The following is an 8482-nucleotide window of genomic DNA, read 5'->3' as shown; positions in this document are numbered from 1 at the left end:
GATGCTGCAGGTGGCTAAAAGGGTTGGATGGGACCTGGCAGAACAGCATGGCACTGATCATGGTCCTCAGGTAAGAAGAGACAGCAGGGTTCAGCAGAGACCATACCTGAGAGAATTTAACAAAAAAGAGAATATCTGTAGTGAGAAGAGAGCTTGGCTGGTATTTATACCCACACTCCCCACACTAACACAGACCCAGAACTATAACTGCCCAGAGCAGCCTCACAAAAGAAATTTGTGTTTCAACAAAAGCTTTATTTTCTCTCTCCCTCCGCCCCATTTTTTCCACTTTTCCTCAGTTCCTCTGATGAAATCATCATTGTGACCTTAAAGGCTGTTGCCAGACATAAACGTTGAGTTGAATTCAACATTATCTAATTGAACTGTTGAGTTGAACAAGTGCATGGAAGGATTACAACTGAAATTATAAATGGCAAAACAAAACAGTTGTAAATATCTACAACTTGATATGAAAAAATTAATCAAATTTCCAAATTCTTTTGGCTTTGTTAGACAATCTTCATCCTGTCAGGCACCATCTACCCCCCACAGAAAGGCTGCTTGAGCTGTGATCAAGCCTTTAGTTTCCTCAGGATGAGGTGGTGCAGATTTCCACAGTCACCTCCTCTCTTTTGATTGAGTTTCTGAAATGAACTTGGCTTTTTTGTGAAAGTCACCTGTCCTAGCAGTGTTGGGGTTATGCTTCAGCTGGATTGGTGCCTGTGAAAAGGAGAGATTTCCTCAAACCCATAGTGTTTGATTAGTCTTTCAGTGCCCCAGGAAAGCCAATACCCTTGGGCCCAACCAGTGTGTCAGTGTCGTGTTAGGGAGACTCTTCTCAAAACTGTCCTGCTGTGTCAGAGGATGCTTTGGATGACTTGCTCAGGATCACAGACCAAACATAAAAAACCTCCTTCTAGGCCTCCACACATTCACCCACTGTCAGCAACTGGCAGCACCCTTGAAGGACTCACATTAAGTTTATGGAATAATTTTCTATTAATAAAACAGTAGCAGGTTGAGGTTCAAGGATTGCAGGTGATCATACCTGACTGCAGAGACTATTCAGACAATATATTACATCAGAGCTTCAGTGGTGTCCTTTGCTTGTAAGAAAAGCCTTTCAATGTCCCCACAGTTGGTGCCTATTAGAAATAATCTGTGATTTGACAGAATTTGCCTGTGATGTAGCAAATTTTAAATATTTTGCTCCCAGTTTCAAAGCCACTACACTGGTTCAACCTTTACAAGAATCATTAAATGGAATAACTCACTGCTTCCTTGGAGATATCCCCCCTGACAAGACCTCACCTTGCCTGCTGACCTGGAAGAACTTTTGCCAAGAGTTCCTGAGCCTGGCTGTCTCCCAGTGGTCGTTACCAGAGCTTTTGTCAGCTCTTGTCACAGGGCTCAAGCAGTAAAGGAGAGGTAAAACTCACTGGCATCCATGGTACACCACAGCCTGTGGTGGGCTTTCATGGGAGCTTTAGTTTAAACCTGTTCACCAAATCCTTCCAGACCCACCAAAAAGCCCCAAAGCTCAGACAGGACTGTGTGACTTGCAGACAGAATGTTTTTGTCAAAGAGAAGGGAAATAAAGGAGGAGATGTTACTGTCCCATAGGATCAGTCTGATGCTCTGTGTGTCTAAACTCAGTTCTTAGAGCCTGATGTGAGAAAAAGAGAAGCCCCTGAGCTCCCTCCTGTGGGTGAGTGTTTTCCAGTGTCTAGTTCTACTTGCTTAGACAAAGTAGCTTAGTACAGAAATTTCCTGAATAAGGATTAAACCCTCTACAAAACACAGTTCTGCTGAGCAGAGCATTTTATCTCTGACTTGGGCCATAAATATTTTTTGAAAAAAACTAATGCCATTAAAAAAAGCTGGTGTAAGGAGGAGGAGGGAGGATGTGTCTTGCTTTCTTTGACTGTAATTACTTGAAAGACAAGGAGCTGACAGCTTTCTAAGATAGATTACAGTATGGCTACCAGGTAGTGAGACTGATATTCTCACAAAAGTGCAGCAGGCTGATGGAAATGAGCAGCCCAGTCAAGTTTGCTGTGTTGCAAACTTGTATACAAATAAACTGATTTGAAATCCAAATTGTGGGTCTATTCATTTAATTTTGCAAGGAAAGGGTCACAATTTCTATTTGTTGTTTAAAAGAGAAAGGACAATCACCAGTAGACTGCAAACTATGTTAGTAAGCAGTTTAATGCACTGAAAATGGTTTCTGGTGGTTCTATATAAAAAAAGATGCTTTATATATCAATATAAGAAAATTCAGAGTTCATTAAGGAATCAAGGAGAATAAGTAATCTTGTTTGGCTTGGACTAAGAATGATATATTGAAGTGTTTTGTCCTACCTTTTTTTTTTTTTTTTCCTAATAGACCATTCAGAAAAGGTCAAGGAATTAAAAACACCTATGAAAATACAAAAGGACATCTATAATTTGCCTGAGTCAGAATTAATACTTCCTTTAGATGTTAACCAGCAGCGCATCTCATGAAATATTAAAAGAAGTTAATCATATTCCCAGCTAATCTACATATATGAGCATGATCGTTTATTCTTGAAAGAATTAAAGAGCAGATCCTGAGTTACAGCTGTTTTCATTCAGATACACAATTGGCATTCCAAGCTCTACATGGATCTCAAGACTTGATAATTTTCCATTATTTTGAGGTTTTGCAGACATTAAAATAATGGAGGGTTGCACAGATATTTTGTACTGTAGTCAATCACTGAACAAAAAAAGATTAATCCAGGGAGCTGCAGTAAATTGTGTGCCAGGATTAATTACCCCAGCTCCCTACCCTATCACAAGAGCCTCTGACTTGCTGGATTTAGTTCTGCCTCCAAAACAATTTTTGGAGATGAATATCCTGAAATCTTCAGTCACCAACTCTGTAACAGGTGGGGATCAAAGCCCCTCATTTGGGTGGATGAGAGTCTGTGATGAGTCTCCACTCTCTTGGGTGATCACGTTTTCCCACAGAACCTGTGCATAAGTGAGGAGGTAAAATCACAGAGCAGTTGTCAATAAAGGCAGTCAATAAAGTCTGAGTTAAGCAGGGTCTCAGCATTGGCAGAAATATTAAGCTGCTCTTTGCACTTGAGTTTGCTGAGTTTTCTCCAGATGTACATTCCCAGGTAGTCCCTGTAGGAAAGGAAGAGACAATCTCTGTTGGTCAGAGAGACTTTTATCTAAAACTGTGAGGCTGAAAATGTCTCAGGTAGGTGTCAGAGTGAACTGGAAATCAGATTTGAACAACTTATTTTAATAGTATTGAAGTGTTGAATTTACATGCTCACTGTCTGCTTTGCTCTTTGAAAATAACTTAAAAATGCTTTTGCAGAACTGAAACACTCACAAGGGCAATCAGCCCCACAGCTTTACCATGATGCAGTTTGGTACTATTAGAAGCAGTAACTCTTGATCTTTGTGCCATATTCCCGTGTAAATGACTATGTACATATATGCACAAAACAAGGTTCTATTTCACAGACATCCCTCTTCAGCCTCACAGCCCTCTGCCATTTCTGAAAGCCTGGAGAAAACAAAGGACCTCTACTAGACCCTCTCCACTGCTACTAGAAAGCAGCTGTGTTTCACCACTATTTGCAAGAAGGACAAACTTTAGCAAGCAGGTGGTCTCAATCACTCATCATTCTCCTGAAGGGAAACATCACTTGGTGCCCAAATCCTCCTGAGTCCCTCAGCTGGCTGCTCAAACACAGCTCCCTCTGGCCAACTCAGGATCACTAGTTGGAGCCAAATAAATATTCCAGACAATGTTTTGTAGAAAAGGGATCAGGGTGATCCCAGGAGAAGCTGCATGTTTGTGTTTACTCTTTCCATCTGTGTTTTTCATGGGTTTAATTTTTTTTTAAATGCAGATTTTCCCAACTCTTGTTTTTTTCCCCTTTAGAGTATTGAGAAAGAGATTATTGAAGTTTCAACAAAATTGGTTTTGTTTTAGAAATTGTGCCATTTCTCAAATCTGGAAAAATATTTTAAAAGGAGTTCTCTTCTACAGACTGTGGGGGAAAATATGTCAGAAGATGAAAAGCAGCAGAGGATGCTTGGGGGAACTAGGACACCATATTGTAGACTAAATGAAAAGACAGTAAAGGATTTCCTTTAGCCAAAGAAATCCCACCATTAATACTCAATTGAATAAACACTAAATGAATTCTGAGTGGGAATTTTCAAGGGTGATCAATATTGACTTAACTCCACTTTCATTCACACTGAAGAAGAGCAATCAGCAACTTCAGTGAGAGCAAAGCCTGGCCAGCAAAGCCTCCTGCCTGAGGCTGGTGGGAGGCAAGGAGGGAGATGCCCATTCCTGCAAAGAACCTGCTCAGGATATTGGTCCTCAGCATCAAATATTCACAAGGCAGCTGCTCATAACTGAGGAAAACACAGTTATATTTATTTTCTTCATCCCTCTCACCTACCTTGCTCTTCCTCACCCACCCTGCACCCCTTAATGTGTAGAAAGAATCATCCAGACACTCCCAGTAACTGGATTTGTGACCTGCTGCAGCAGGACTGTGCAAACTTTAAAGTGATTCTAATCTTATATGGCTGCATATGTTCAAGTATCACCACCCCAGGGACTAGAGTTGCTACTGCCTCACATATTTAATTCCTTTTTATGCACAAGAGAGTTCCTGGGAAAACCCATTCCCCTTCTCCCTGATTTTTCCCATGCTGTTTCTTTGTTTATATTTGACTTTTCCTTTAAGAAGGGCCTTGAACAATGAGGAGCAGATAGGCCAACACTCTTCATCTGTATTCTCCAGCTTGGAAGCAGCCTCAAGGGGAAAAATATATTGGTTAATTGTGGCTTTTCATCTGCAGGCACCATGAACTTCAGAACACAACATTGTGAAATTTTCCCCTTAAACTGTAATGACAGATACAAAAATATGATGTGTATGTGCACACACACTCATAGGAAGGATGAGATGGTGTTTGTTCTGGAATGTGAAAAGCTGTAGTTTCTAGCCCTGACTTGGAGAATCACAGCTTTTTTGAAAATTATTTATATTACAGTCTTTCAATGAGTTATAAAAGAAACATACAGAGACAAGCACAACCCTGCTTTTACATATTCATGAATATGTTTTTATGCATTTAAACCTCGATAGTGCCATGGCTGTTAGAAACAATATAACTGCATGAATGACCTTGAAAACAATAAAATAAAAGGTGCTAAATACAAAATGAGCCTAGATCAGCAGCACTGCAATGGAGGCAAAAGGCTTTACTGATTGTTCCTAGATTTTGCTGAGTAACCTACACTTTCTCCTGGAGGAGGAGCACAGCGTGAGGCTCAGGCATGATGAAATCTCTGTGCATCCCTGCTTCCTTTCTGGGAGAGAGCTGAGGATAAGCCTTTAGGTGGAGCTCAATTACCACTGCTTTTCCTGCTGGACATAGCTGGCCTGGGCCAGCCCTGCAAGGAGTGAAAGCAGAAATAATCTCACAGCTCATGTTAATAGCCAGGCTCTTCACAGGCTAAAAAATGACTGTGTGATTGGGACAGGAGGGCAGGATTTGTGCTTAGCATAGGGAATCAGCTGCAAAGTGTGTGGATCCTAATTCCTCCATCCTTTCTGTGAGATCTGGCATGCTGGAGAGTAGTAGCAGGAATAAGTAGAAGAAAGATCTGTGCTAGCAGCAAACTCCAAATCAGCTGGGAAGTTAAATTAGTCCCGTTTTGTCTAACAAAGCCAGGCTTGTAAAAGTCCATTTGTTTCACAGTGTAAAAGTGTTACCAGGCACCACAGGCAGGGCCTGTGTCAGCTTAGGAGGATGACGAATGGGAGTGCCCTTGGTAGCATCAGAGAAAACTCTATACTGCAGTAGGGACAGGAGTGGTCCTTAAATCTGGTAAAAATGAAAAACTCAAATCATTGCATTCCACTTTTCTCACACATGAAGCTGCCAGCAACATCACAGCCTACTCACAGAAGATCATGACATGACCTCAAATTTCACCTACCATGATTTTATACTCAAGGGTTTCCTGGGGTAAACAGATGTTGGGACATCATTTTGTGACAGCAAACTTTTACAGGTGCAACTTTACACTGGGGACATCCTGCTGCCAGCTGTGGGATCTTGCATGGAGATCAAAGAGTGACCAGGAGATGCTACTTTTCTTTCTTACTTTTTAGTGCCTACTTGTTTCAGTTGGATTCTCATAAGTTTCTCATCTTTTTTTCTACTTGTGCAAGATATACACCCCCCCAACAAGCTAATGGTTGTGAAGATCTGTGAAAAAGCAAATTGTTTAGTGACATGTTTCCCAGAAAAGACTTCATCAGCTGAAACTACATCTGTCACATAAGTTCACTATTTTATGATCTCTCACAAACAGTACCCTGACCTCCTTCTCATATATGTAAGAGAAGACGTTTTGAAAGGAAATAAAGTTACAAGGGAAACAAATTTTAACAGTGTTGCTTCTCATTCTGTTACTACTTTACTTTTCTCCCCAGCCCCTCAGGTTTTTGGCAGGATAATGCCTAATTACTATATCTGCAAGCAATATTGGTAATTTAAGAGGATCTCATAGGTCAGTTAGAAGATTCACTACTCCTTTCACCTTACAGGTCACAACCCAAGCAGCTACTGAGATCAGCAATACCAAATTCCAGTGCTGCAGCATTGCTCCAAATTGCACTGTAAATATTATCCTTTCTCTAGTTTTCTTCTACGCTCTAAAAACATTCAAAAACTTGACTGGACCATCCTGAAGACAGCATGTTATCCTGTGTGTTAGACAGAATTCAGCAGGCAGGATTTGGTTCCTGAATTAAGGGGCCCAGGATCAGGCCTGTGTTTGATTTCCTACTGCAGGTGGAGAAGACCCAGGTGAGACAACTGAGCCTAAAGTCAACTCCCCTGAGCAGACATTCAGTGCATATATCTGGGTGAGCTGAGTAGCCTTCTAGACTGATTGTCCTGACTAGATGTTTGTGGTCTATAAAAGGAAATTAGACACCTATTGCAGAGGTAGATATTCACTCCAGTTTTAATAGTCAAGCTGAATCATTCTATTTTTTTCTTTAAATAGAAAAAAAAAAAAAAGAATTATTTAATCACTCTAATTCATTATTTTACTATCATTCTTACAGCAGAAAGTCACAGATGCAGATCAATATACAGTAAAAAAAGAAAAGAATTTTAACTCAAAGCTATACAGCAGCTGTGGAGATCAATAGGAAGCACAGAGATGCTGTTAATGTAGTCTCTCTGCTGATATCCTCACAAATAAGTTAAGAAAACATTGTCTAGATGTATCTTCTAAGAGGTGAGTAACACCTGGAGCAGCTACCAAGAGTAGCTACTAACAAACACTGTCCAAGTGTGAGATTGCATCAGTTCAGGCCCTTCACATTTCCACTGATGACTGAGATGATGGAATAGAGAGGATGCCTGTTGTATTTGCATGTGGAATTAAGCAGGAGAGGCTAGAAATGAAATTACTATTCAAAGCAATCCTGACAAATGGAAGGCACTGCCTAAAGCAAACAGAAGGGAGACCTGAAAGATGCAGTGAGACAGGAAAGAATAATCAGCAGTACAAATATAAACCTTCTCCAGGAGGAGATATGGGGATTATGGTGGGTCACAGCAGAGCATAAGTCAACATTATGTTGTTATGAGAAAGCTAAATGCAATACTAGGCAGCATCATGAGGTACCTGAAGAAATCCTCCTATTTTATTTGGTGTTAGTGATTCTCCAACCAGAATAGTAGGATCACTTTTGAGCTCAAAAAAGATGTTCACTAACTGGGGAAAATAAAGAGGAGAGAAATCCAAATAATCAGAGGGCATGAAAACATTGGCTGCAAGAAAGAATTGAAGGAATTGGGCTGGACCATCTAAAGAAGAGAAGGATAAGTAAAAAATCTGTTGGAAATATAAATATAAACAGCTGCAGGGATTAAACTCACAGTACTCATAATGAAAGAAACATTCTTGCAGAAAACATGAAAATACATTAGGTGGCTGTAGGAAGTACGATAGGTTAAGACACATCCTTAGGCACCTTCAAGAAGCTTAGATAAATGTTTAGGTATAGCAAATCCTGCCTCCAGATGGTGCAGCTAATTAAACTCTCAGGATTCTTTCCATGCCCTGGTGTTAAAATCAAGACCATTTTGTCACAATATCTTTTTCTTGGGTAAGCTCATGATGCATGACCTTCAACGAGAGGGTTTAAACAACTGTGCCACAAAGCAGAGGGGGTCAAGGCTTTTGTGCTTGGTGGAGAGGCTGCTCAGAACAATTAGATCAAAAGGACTGGGAAGCAGAAAAAGGAAAATCACTTGTGAGCTGCCATCAAAACTGAGCTAAAAAAACAGCAGAGGTACAATATTTATAAAAAGTAACTATACTGTGAATTTTTTTCACACAGCAGGGCAGCCTGCAGAAGCCTGGCAACATCTGGCACCTTAG

This window comes from Erithacus rubecula, assembly GCF_903797595.1.
Source record: "Erithacus rubecula genome assembly, chromosome: 1".
Taxonomy (NCBI): Eukaryota; Metazoa; Chordata; class Aves; order Passeriformes; family Muscicapidae; genus Erithacus; species Erithacus rubecula.
The sequence above is the reverse complement of the archived record's forward strand: the minus strand, read 5'-3'. Positions refer to the sequence as shown.